This window comes from Calliphora vicina, chromosome 5, assembly GCF_958450345.1.
Source record: "Calliphora vicina chromosome 5, idCalVici1.1, whole genome shotgun sequence".
Taxonomy (NCBI): domain Eukaryota; kingdom Metazoa; phylum Arthropoda; class Insecta; order Diptera; family Calliphoridae; genus Calliphora; species Calliphora vicina.
In genome coordinates, this window is record NC_088784.1 from 9,548,093 (window position 1) to 9,560,455 (window position 12,363).

The 12,363-nt window shown below is 29.2% G+C and overlaps 1 non-coding gene across 1 annotated transcript; it reads left to right on the forward strand.

Annotated features, from left to right (window-relative positions):
- The first annotated feature begins 2,103 nt into the window (after positions 1-2,103).
- On the forward strand, positions 2,104-2,175 carry TRNAE-UUC (transfer RNA glutamic acid (anticodon UUC)). The gene has a single exon. It is a non-coding gene; the product is annotated as a tRNA-Glu (tRNA).
- The last annotated feature ends 10,188 nt before the right edge of the window (positions 2,176-12,363 follow it).

The window sequence follows — 12,363 nt, forward strand, 5'->3', positions numbered from 1 at the left end:
GAAAGTATGGTCGGTCAAGCCCGACCATATAATACCCTCCACTAAGTAAAAGAGCAAAAACATATTTCTTTTAAAATTTCCATAATATATATTTTTGAGTGATTTCCGGAAGTGGGCCTTATATGGGAGCTATGACCAATTATGGACCAATCACCATGAAATTAGGTCGTGTAATTTATGTCTAGATTAAAGTTAACTATGTTGAATTTTGTGTGTATACCAACATTTTAAAGCGATTTATGCACGTTAAAGTGATTTTCGGAAGCGGGTCTATATGGGAGCTATGACGAATTATGGACCGATCGTAACAAAATTTGGTGACATGAATTTTGTATATATTAAATTTATTTGGACCACAATTTGTGGAGATACATATATAAAATAAACATTTATGACCGATAAAGTCCAATTTCGGAAGAATATTTGTATGGGGGCTAGGTGAAATAATGTACCAATTTCAGCCAGTTTCAATAGGCTTGTTCCTTGGGCCAAAAAAAAATAATATGTACCAAATTTGATCGAAATATCTTCAAAATTGCGACCTGTACTCTGCGCACAAGGTTTACATGGACAGCCAGCCAGCCGACCAGACGGACGGACGGACATCGCTTAATCAACTCATAAAGTGATTAGACTAATACTTGTGCGCGTTACAAATATGTACACAAACGCATTATACCCTCCCCACTATGGTGGTGTAGGGTAACAACTAAATCATATCTACCATTTATTCTCACTTAGTTATTGAACATTATAGAGTAAAAAAAAAGTTTTTTTTGCTTAGAAAATGTCGAGTTTTGTGCCAACAAAGCGTCATATGCGGGAAGTTTTGCTTTACATCTTTAATGTGAAAAAAAAGAGCCGCTGATCCCATCCGACTACTTTTGTTTGTTTGGGTACAGAATGATCTTTACTTTGGAACAGAGTATCCTATATTAGCTTGATTCGTTATTGGCCTTAAAATATGAGCAGTTCTTTTTGGCGCGGAATCCATATCTTATCAGAAAGATGGGAAAAGGTCATAGCTAACAACTGACAATACTTTCAATAAATTTATATTGACAAATGCTTCAAAATAAAAACTTAAAATTTCAAAAAATCCCTCATTTTTAAGTTATCCACCCAATAAATAACAAGTAAGAAAGTATGGTCGGTCAAGCCCGACCATATAATACCCTACACCAAGTAAATGAGTAAAAATATTTTTCTTTTAAAATATCAATAATTTATATTTTTGAGTGATTTTCGGAAGTGGGCCTTATATGGGAGCTATGACCAATTATGGACCGATCACCATAAAATAAGTATGTTGAATTTTGTGTGTATACCAAAATTTTTAAGCGATTTATGCAGGTTAAAGTGATTTTCGGAAGCGGGTCTATATGGGAGCTATGACTAATTATGGACCGATCGTAACAAAATTTGGTGACATGAATTTTGTATATATAAAACTTATTTGGGGCGAAATTTGTGTAGATACATAGATAAATTAAACATTTATGACCGATAAAGTCCAATTTCGAGGGGACATTTGTATGGGGGCTAGGTGAAATAATGGACCGATTTCAGCCAGTTTCAATAGCCAGCCAGCCAGCCAACCAGACGGACGGACGGACGGACGGACATCGTTTAATCGACTCAGAAAGTGATTCTAAGTCGATCGGTATACTTTAAGGTGGGTGTTAGACTAATATTTTTGGGCGTTACAAACATCTGCACAAACGCATAATACCCTCCCCACTATGGTGGTGTAGGGTATAAATATTAAAAATAAACTCCATTTTTATCAAAATTCAGGCAATTTTCATAATCAATTAAAATTTTTTAAAAAATTCATTCAATGTACTTAAATTTACACCAGGAATATGTAGCTAAAAAAACATACCGAAATTAGTTTGCGTGGGGTAATCAAACCGACACATTGTTTACTTGTATTTGAAAGTCTAGCTGCTTAGTCACTGCTGCATTTACGAGTTATTTTATCATAAGTTAACAATAGTTTTAACATAAACATTTAAATTAATATAATATGAACAAAAAATTATTGGCTTCAACTGGTGTATTTGTGCTAAACGTCTGACTCTGATCCAATCTACATATATATCCCATATGGTCTAGTGGCTAGGATATCTGGCTTTCACCCAGAAGGCCCGGGTTCGATTCCCGGTATGGGAAACTTTTTTTATATTTTTAATTAAGTTTTTTTCAATATTTATTTTGAATCTGAAATAAAACGCTCTTGAAATTAAATATTTTGCAAATAGTTGAAATTATTTCGCTCCAAAATTATTAGTGCTCCAAAAATTAAAAATTTTGTATTGGCATTAAGTTAATCGAAAAAATTTTAGAGGCTTTTTAAACCACTACACAATTTGGATGTTGGTGGTTCCTGTAGTACACATATGGTCCAAATTTTAAATTCTATGGAGAGGCTTTTTATTAAAAAAATGTTTAATTAAAATTGTGAATTTTTTTAGACGTTTCTCCACATAATTAAAGATTACTTAAAAACGTTTAGTCCGATATTATTAAGGTAAACTCGGAAAAATTGAATTTTGCATAACCTTTAATCCGTTTATAAATTATGTTTTAATCGGCTCAGTAGTTTCGGAGTTATAATATCAAATTGAAGCAAATAACATATTTTTTAAGTGAAAATATGCAATTTTTTTGTTTTAAAAAACTCAAAAATAGAAAACGGCAGAAATTGTTCTGGTTTATTGCTTTGACGCAAAGCCACATATAATTGCAATAAAATGAGATATCAATCATAAAAATGGATTGTTTATCTACGAATTTATTCACATAAAAGTTTGTGAAAATGGGCGACTTCACTTAATTCTGAAAAAATTCGGATAAAATCCATCGAATTTTACGATCGATATCTCATTTTCTTTCTATTACATGTTGCTTTGCGGTTAAGTAATAAATCTGAACAATTTCTACCATTTTCGATTTTTCATGATTTTTTAAAATCAAAAAAATTAGCTATTTTCATGTAAAAAATATATTTTTTGCTTCAATTTGTTAGAATAACTCCGAAACTACTAAGCCGATTGAAACGCAATATATGTATGTTTGAAAATTTTTACATAACATGGGGGAAATATATTCAAAATTTACTCATTCTAAAGAAGAACGTTAAATACTCAATTTTATGTACATCAAACAAAAACTAAAATTTTGTGAAAATGAGCGACTTCACTTAATTGTGAATAAATGCGAAAAGCATCAATCGATTTTTATTATCAATATCTCGTTTTGTTGCTATTAGATGTGGATTTGCAATAAGGAAATAAACCTGAACAATTTCTGCCGTTTTAGATTTTTCATGATTTTTTTATAACAATTTTTTTTTGCTATTTTCTTGTAAAAAATATATTTTTTGCTTCAATTTGTTATTATGACTCCGAAACTACTGAGCTCATTGAAACGCAATATATGTGCGAAAATTTGCATATAGCATGAAGCAAATGTTTTCAAAATTCAATCATTCGAAAGACGAGCATTAACTACTCAATTTTATATATATCAAACAAAAAACCAAAATTTTGTGAAAATGAGCGAATTCACTTAATTGTGAATAAATTCGAAAAAAATCAATTGAATTTTATCTTCAATATCTCATTTTGTTGCTATTATATGTGGCTTTGTGATAAAGTAATGAACCTGAACAATTTCTACCGTTTTAAATTTTTCATGATTTTTTAAAACAAAAAAATTTGCCATTTTCACTTAAAAAATATATTTTTGCTTAAATTTGTTATTATAACTCCGAAACTGCTGAGCCGATTAAAACGCTTTATATACATGTAGTATTTAAAATTTGGACCATAGTACATGAAACCAAAATACATCAAAATTGTGTATTGATTTTTAAACCATTTTTAATTTTTTTTCGATGAGTTTTTTAAAAGAGTTCTACGCATTGTAGGTGCCAATTTTATAGGAATTCTTATGATTTCGTATGTATCTTTTTAAAGTTATTCCAGCAAAGATTTAAAAAAATGTTTAGTTTTATTTTTAAATTTTTTGTAAAATATTCCAGAAAATATTTAAGGTCTTATTCATAATCAATTTTTAAAATTGTTACAGGTTTATAAAATAAATTTTGTGTGTAAATTTTGTTTTATAAACCTTTTGTCAAATTAAAAATTGATTATGAATAAGGGGGTTAATTTTTTTCTTTAATTTATTTTTAAATTTTTTTTGTAAAATATTGTTCAAAAATGCAGGCAACAGATTTTTGAAACCATTTTTTTTTTCAAAATTTTACCTCTAGCCTGGGGCAAGGACGGGCAACTGCATTTCTGTATTAGGTAAAGGAATAATAAAAAAACTTATTTTGAAAGTATCGCAAATATAGAAATTTATTTTCATCAAAGTTTAGTAATATTTAAAATTAGATAGTTTTATTATTTTCTTAATACATATATCTATCAATATAATTAAAACGAATAACGATCCGTTACCTAGTTTTCGATATACTGTATCTGAAAGCTGACAAAATTACCTAAAATGTTCTGTTTTTTTGAACACTGAAATCAGTCAAACTTTAAACAATCTGAACCAAAATTCTGATTGTAATAATAGTACACAGAGAAAACAGATTCGTGTTCACAAGCGAATTTGGTGACAATCGAATGATTCTGCCTTAGTGACCGAATTTTACAGTTGTGGCTACAAAATTTTGGAAGTGGCAACAAAAGTTTGCTTGCTTCAATCGAAATTCTTCTCTGTCCACTGATTTTCTGTTACTAAAACCTATGTTACTGTTATTAAATTTTTCTGTTACTAAATTCCATGTGTGCAACCGAATCATTCGATTGGCAACAAATTCGGTTGCTATTACGAATGTGTTTTCTGTGTGTAGCATATTTGATATCGTTGGACAATTTCCTGTAAAATAGTTTTATTCAATATTTTTTAGGGGCACATGAAATTTTTGAATTTTATAACCTCACTTGTTCTACAGGCGCAACTGTGCGACTCGTCTCTACGTTTGAAACTGTGAAAAATTGCAAAGCCAACTTCACTACTAGTGCCTACCGGAAAACCCTTCATAAGTCAGTTTCATTAATGTGAATATTTTCTGGGATTTAACTAAATATTTTAACTCTATTTTGAAACTAAATAATTTCCTAATATTATCCCTTTTATATTTAATATTTCAAAATCACAATTTCATAAATGTTTATTAAAATTTTAAAATTAATTGCACAACATAACTCTCTTTGTCAATGACCTTAAAGAAGGTTTCAGTTTTTTTCCGTACTTAATATACAAACAGTCCCCCTAATAAAAATTTAATAAAAAAAATCAACGGAAATTATTTATAACATACATTTAGGCCCTTTGGGGAGAAATTTTACTAATAAACATACACACATGTACGCATACGTTGCTATACATACAAAGTCATTGTCAAGCATGCAATTTATTTTAAGCTTTGGCTGTAAAAAAAGGAAAAGGGTCTTCCTTTTTTCACTTTTTATTTACAAAAACCAATGTGTGTAGAAAAATGAAAAATGCAAGTTAATGTTGTGCAAATTAAGACATTTTTTATTTGGTGTTTTTATTTATATTTTGTTGTTTTGTGATCTAAAAAAATATATCTAAGTGTATAAGCATTTTTTACTTTTTTAAATTTCCATATGTTAAGACCCCTAAAACTGAAAGAAATATAGAAAAAATGCAGAAAAAAAATATAAAATAAATAATCATATATCATGTTGTTTTATGTTCTCATACACCCCTCTTTATAACAATAAAGGGGTTTGTCTCCATTTGCCTTAGCTGTATTAGAATTACAACAAATATATGGTTTAATGGGGGGATTTTTATGTTGCTGTTCGAGCGATTGTTGCAGCAGCAGAGTCAGTGTTGTTGGACAAGAGTGAGATACATGTCAAATTTGTTTTTCATGCGAGTTCTAGTCAATTTGTTTGGTGTTGTTTTGGTGCTGTTTCAGTGATAATGGCAATTTGTTACTGGGTTTTTCTGCATTCAAGCAATTTACAATGATTTTGGCTGTGATATGATTATAGAGGGGCGTTAAAACTTATATGCAAATTATAGTCAATTTTTTCTCTGTTAACAAAAGTGTTATAAATCAAATCGTGTTTAGTTTTATACTTTTTTTTGTAATGTCAAATTTGCATTTTTAAAAGGGGTTTTGAACTACTTTAATTTCCGTTTAATAATAAAGTAGAAGATATGACTAATATTCTTTTATTTGTAACTAGAGTGGAAAGGAACAATTGATTAATTCCTTAGTAGTTATGGAAATGACTGGATTCGAAATAAAAATTGATCAAAAAATTAAAGTTATTAAGAAATTTAGATTTTTCATATGAAAAATCGATTTTTGGGTAGTAACATGAGTAATCACAGATGGAGCTGCTTTTCTCGATTAAACGCTTATTTACAAAGTTATTAAGGATTTTATATTTTTGAGGTTTTTCATAATGAAAATCAATTTTTGGTCAGAATAATGAGTGATCACAGATCGAGCTGCTTTTCTCGATAAAACGCTTATTTACAAAGTTACTAAGGATTTTAGAATTTTAAAATTTTTTTTTTTTTCATATGAAAAATCGATTTTTTGTCAGAAATATGAGTGATCACATATCGAGCTGCTTTTCTCGTTTAAACGATTATTTATTAAGTTATGCAGGATTTTAGATTTTTTACGTTTTTCTTATGAAAAATCGATTTTTGGTCAATAAGTATGAGTGATCACAGATCGAGCTGCTTTTCTCGATTAAACGCTTATTTACAAAATTATTAAAGATTTTAGATTTTTTAGGTTTTTCATATGAAAAATCGGTTTTTGGTCAGAATAATGAGTGATCACAGATCGAGCTGCTTTTCTCGATAAAACGCTTATTTACAAAGTTACTAAGGATTTTAGAATTTTTAAATTTTTCATATGAAATATCGATTTTTGGTCAGAGTAATGAGTGATCACAGATCGAGCTGCTCTTCTCGATTAAACGCTTATTTACAAAGTTATTAAGGATTTTATATGTTTGAGGTTTTTCATATAAAAAATCGATTTTTGATCAGAAATATGAGTGATCACAGATCGAGCTGCTTTTCTCGATTAAACGCTTATTTACAAAGATATAAGGGATTTTATATTTTTGAGGTTTTTCATCTAAAAAATCGATTTTTGGTCAGAATAATGAGTGATCACAGATCGAGCTGCTTTTCTCGATTAAACGCTTATTTACAAACTTATTAAGGATTTTATATTTTTTAGGTTTTTCATATAAAAAATCGATTATTGGTCAGAAATATGAGTGATCACAAATCGAGCTGTTTTTCTCGATTAAACGCTTATTTACAAAGTTATTAAGGATTTTAGATTTTTGAGGTTTTTTATATGAAAAATCGATTTTTGGTCAGAGTAATGAGTGATCACGGATCAAGCTGCTTTTCTCGATTAAACGCTTATTTACAAAGTTATTAAGGATTTTAGATTTTTTAGGTTTTTCATATAAAAAATCGATTTTTTGTCAGAATAATGAGTGATGACAGATCGAGCTGATTTTCTCAATTAAACGCTTATTTACAAAATTATTAAGGATTTTAGATTTTTGAGGTTTTTCATATGAAAAATCGGTTTTTGGTCAGAATAATGAGTGATCACGGATCAAGCTGCTTTTCTCAATTAAACGCTTATTTACAAAGTTACTAAGGATTTTATATTTTTGAGGTTTTTCATATGAAAAATCGGTTTTTGGTCAGAATAATGAGTGATCACAGATCGAGCTGCTTTTCTCGATTAAACGCTTATTAACAAAGTTACTAATGATTTTAGATTTTTGTGGTTTTTCATATGAAAAATCGATTTTTGGTCAGAAATATGAGTGATCGCAGATCGAGCTGCTTTTCTCGATTAAACGCTTATTTACAAAGTTACTAAGTATTATAGATTTTTGAGGTTTTTCATATGAAAAATCGATTTTTGGTCAGAAATATGAGTGATCACAGAACGAGCTGCTTTTCTCAATTAAACGCTTATTTACAAAGTTATTAAGGATTTTAAATTTTTTAGGTTTTTCATATGAAAAATCGATGTTTGGTCAGAATAATGAGTGATCACAGATCGAGCTGCTCTTCTCGATTAAACGCTTATTTACAAAGTTATTAAGGATTTTAAATTTTTTTAAGTTTTTCATATGAAAAATCGATTTTGGTCAGAATTATGAGTGATCACAAATCGAGATGATTTTCTCGATTAAACGCTTATTTACAAAGTTATTAAAGATTTTAGATTTTTGAGTTTTTTTCATATGAAAAATCGGTTTTTGGTATCAGTATGAGTGATCACAGATCGTGCTGCTTTTCTCGTTTAAACCCTTGTTTAGGATTTTAGTTTTGTAGATTTTTTATATGAAAAATCGATTTTTGGTCAGAATAATGAGTGATCACAGATCGAGCTGCTTTTCTCGATTAAACGCTTATTTACAAAGTTATTAAGGATTTTAGATGTTTTAGGTTTTTCATATGAAAAATCGAGTTTTGGTCAGAAATATGAGTCATCACAGATCGAGCTGCTTTTCTCGATTAAACGCTTATTTACAAAGTTATTAAGGATTTTAGATTTTTGAGTTTTTCATATGAAAAATCGGTTTTTGGTCAGAAATATGAGTTATCATAGATCGAGCTGCTTTTCTCGATTAAACGCTTATCTATAAAAAAAATCGATTTTTGGTCAGAAATATGAGTGATCACAGATCGAGCTGCTTTTCTCGATTAAACGCTTATTTACAAAGTTATTAAGGATTTTGTATTTTTGAGGTTTTTCATATAAAAAATCGGTTTTTGTCAGAAATATGAGTGATCAAAGATCGAGCTGCTTTTCTCAATTAAACGCTTATTTACAAAGTTATTAAGGATTTTAGAATTTTTAGATTTTTCATATGAAAAATCGTTTTTTGGTCAGAGTAATAAGTGATCACAGATCGAGCTTATTTACAAAGTTATTAAGGATTTTAGATTTCTTAGGTTTTTCAGAATAATGATCCACAGATCGAGCTGCTTTTCTCAATTAAATGCTTATTTACAAAGTTATTAAGGATTTTAGATTTTTTAGGTTTTTCATATAAAAAATCGATTTTTGGTCAGTAATATGAGTGATCACAGATCGAGCTGCTTTTCTCGATTAAACGCTTATTTACAAAGTTATTAAGGAATTTAGATTTTTGACCTTTTTTTATATAAAAATAGATTTTTGGTCAGAATAATGAGGGATCACAGATCGAGCTGCTTTTCTCAATTAAACGCTTATTTACAAAGTTATTAAGAATTTTATATTTTTTAGGTTTTTCATATGAAAAATCGATTTTTGGTGAGAATAATGATTGATCACAGATCGAGCTGCTTTTCTCTATTAAACGCTTATTTACAAAGTTATTAAGGATTTTATATTTTTGAGTTTTTTCATACGAAAAATCGATTTTTGGTCAGAATAATGATTGATCACAGATCGAGCTGCTTTTCTCTATTAAACGCTTATTTACAAAGTTATTAAGGATTTTAGATTTTTTAGGTTTTTCATATGAAAAATCGAGTTTTGGTCAGAAATATGAGTCATCACAGATCGAGCTGCTTTTCTCGATTAATCGCTTATTTACAAAATTGTTAAGAATTTTTGATTTTTGAGCCTTCATATGATAAATAAATTTTTGGTCAGAAATATGAGTGATCACAGATCGAGAAGGAAGATGGCTATATTATCGCTTGGTTATATTGATTCATTTCAGTAACTCGATTGATTTTGTACTTGTTTTTAATTAATATTCTTTTCACAACAATTTGATATTAAAATGGACTTAATATTATAATTTCTCATTCACTTTCATTCATTACCTTGTTCCCTTACTATATTAAGGTGTTAATTGCTTTAAGTAGATTACAAACAAAAGTTAAGGTTTCTCCTTTACTACACGGATTACTCCACATTTCAACACAACTTTTGACTCCTGCCAGCAGGATTTTTTTTAATTTGTTAAAAAATCCTTTTATCTTTCTATTCAATCCTTTTGCTCAGTAGCTTGGCTCCATACAAACAATTACAATTGTATAAGTAAGATTATAAGTTTTGGTAAGGGAATGATTATTTGTTGTGTATAAACTGTCTATTGTGGCCATTCTTAAATGTGTAGGAAGTACATTTAAAAATGCGTGCGTATGCACGCATTTCTTAAAAGCACTCATAAGGATAATGCGTGTGCATATTTTTGTTTAATTTTTGAGGGGTTGGAGTTGTGATGGGGGTATGTATTGGTAACCTGCTGTGTTGCTTTTGTTCCTATGATTTGCGGAACATAAGAAGTGTGTATACAAGTGCAATTTTCAAGCTCTTAGTTTTGCTGTGAAAGAAATTAGGCTGTAAGGAAGATGTTTTATGTTTGTAATATTTGTAGGCATTAGGATTGTTGAAATTGTAAGGAGCCAAAAATATTGTGAAAATTATTGGTTATGGCATTCCACTATTGGTTAACATAAATACTTGGCAATGAATACTGCACACGATCTGTATTACTGAAGATCAGTTGGTTACAGACCGTTTCAAAATACGTTGTATTCGTAATTATTGTTATCATTATAAGTATCTTTATAATTCGCATTTAATTAATAATATTTTTGCGATTTACGATTAGCCTTTCTTCTTGCATTATGGAACATTATTTCCTAAGTAAAAACCAGCACGTCTCTGCTTTGTGGTTTAGTATATTGCGGCTTTCTTGGATTATAGATATCGACTTCTATAAGTCCTTTCGATCTTACTTATTTAAATCCGTATTTGTAAGCGTTCTTGTTTTCACATATTCAGATTGCGATACTTTTATCATGTTTCAATCGTTCTGTCGAGGTATTTGTGAAAAAGTTCTCGCTTTTTGTCAGGTATTCTCCTGAAGAGCTTATATACTATTCGCCTTTTTCACATAGACCTGCGATTTGAAAAAAGCCTATGGAATAATTTTAAAGCGGTATGTTAAAGATGATCACGGTTAAGTTTCGCTCACCTGTCCTAGCCATCGTATTACCTAAGGCGACCTTAAAATAGCCAGGCCCTGTGATACATCCTTTTTAAATAGCTGACTTTTCACTGACAGCTCCTTAAAGCTTAAAGTTACTATCAAAATTGTAAAAAAAAAATTATATTTTTGTGTGGAGACCTCCTAGTATGCATATGTCTTTCCCAATATACTTGTAAAATGCAGTCTGTAATATAGCAGAATGTGTAGAACAACAAAATCATAATAATCATTTGCTTTTTTACTTAAATGCTCAAATATTTATTTTACAACTACAAACAAACACCCTTCCGCCCCATCACACAAGAAATAAAATTTTGTTCTAATTTGCAAAGGTAAGGCATTCTATTGTTTATAGTGGGGGAGATTTGTTAGAGGGTGAATCTTAAATATTTTCATATATAAAATAGAATTTCAAAAAATCTTTTCCTTTCAACATTCCAAATCGAAAATTTTATTACAATCTAACTTTATTAAATTTTCAACTTGTTACATTTTTACCTTTTAAAACGGTGGTTTACATCCTTTAAATAAACCACATTCGTTTAAGTGCGATTAAAAGCGATCAGTAGTTCACAAATTGTAAAAACTTTTTATATATTTAAATTAACACAACAATTTATACAGTGACTCTCTGTTAATACATACATATTTTCAAAATACACTTTATAATTTATGATATACTGCCATCTATTTATACACACAGATCCATCTTCTAGAAGTCTCATCAATAACACAGCTCAACAGCAAAAATAGGCTTGCCTAACCATTATATAGATTTGATGCATCATGTCTACCTAATTTCCAATTATGAAAATGAGCTAATTCACTTAATTTTAATCGAGATCTCATTTTATTCCTATTACATGTGGCTTTGCGACATAGTAATAAATCTGAACAATTTCTGATGTTTTCGATTTTTCATGAGTTTTTTAAAATTACATAAAAAAATGATTTTTTGCTTAAATTTTTTATTATATCTCCGAAACTTCTGAGCCGATTAAAATGTGAAAATTTGTACAAAGCATGGGGAAAATGTTTTCAAAATTCAATCAATCGAAGAAGCACATTAACTGCCCAATTTTAAGTATGTATCAAACAAAAATTTAAAATTTTGTGAAAATGAGCGAATTAACTTAATTGAGAATAAATTTTAAAAAAGTAATCGATTTTTATGGCCGATATCTCTCTTTATTGCTATTGTATGTGGTTTTGCGATAACGCAATAAATCTAATCAATTTCTGCGGTTTTCGATTTTTCATTATTTTTTTAAAACAAATAATTGTTATTTTCACGTAAAAAATATATTTT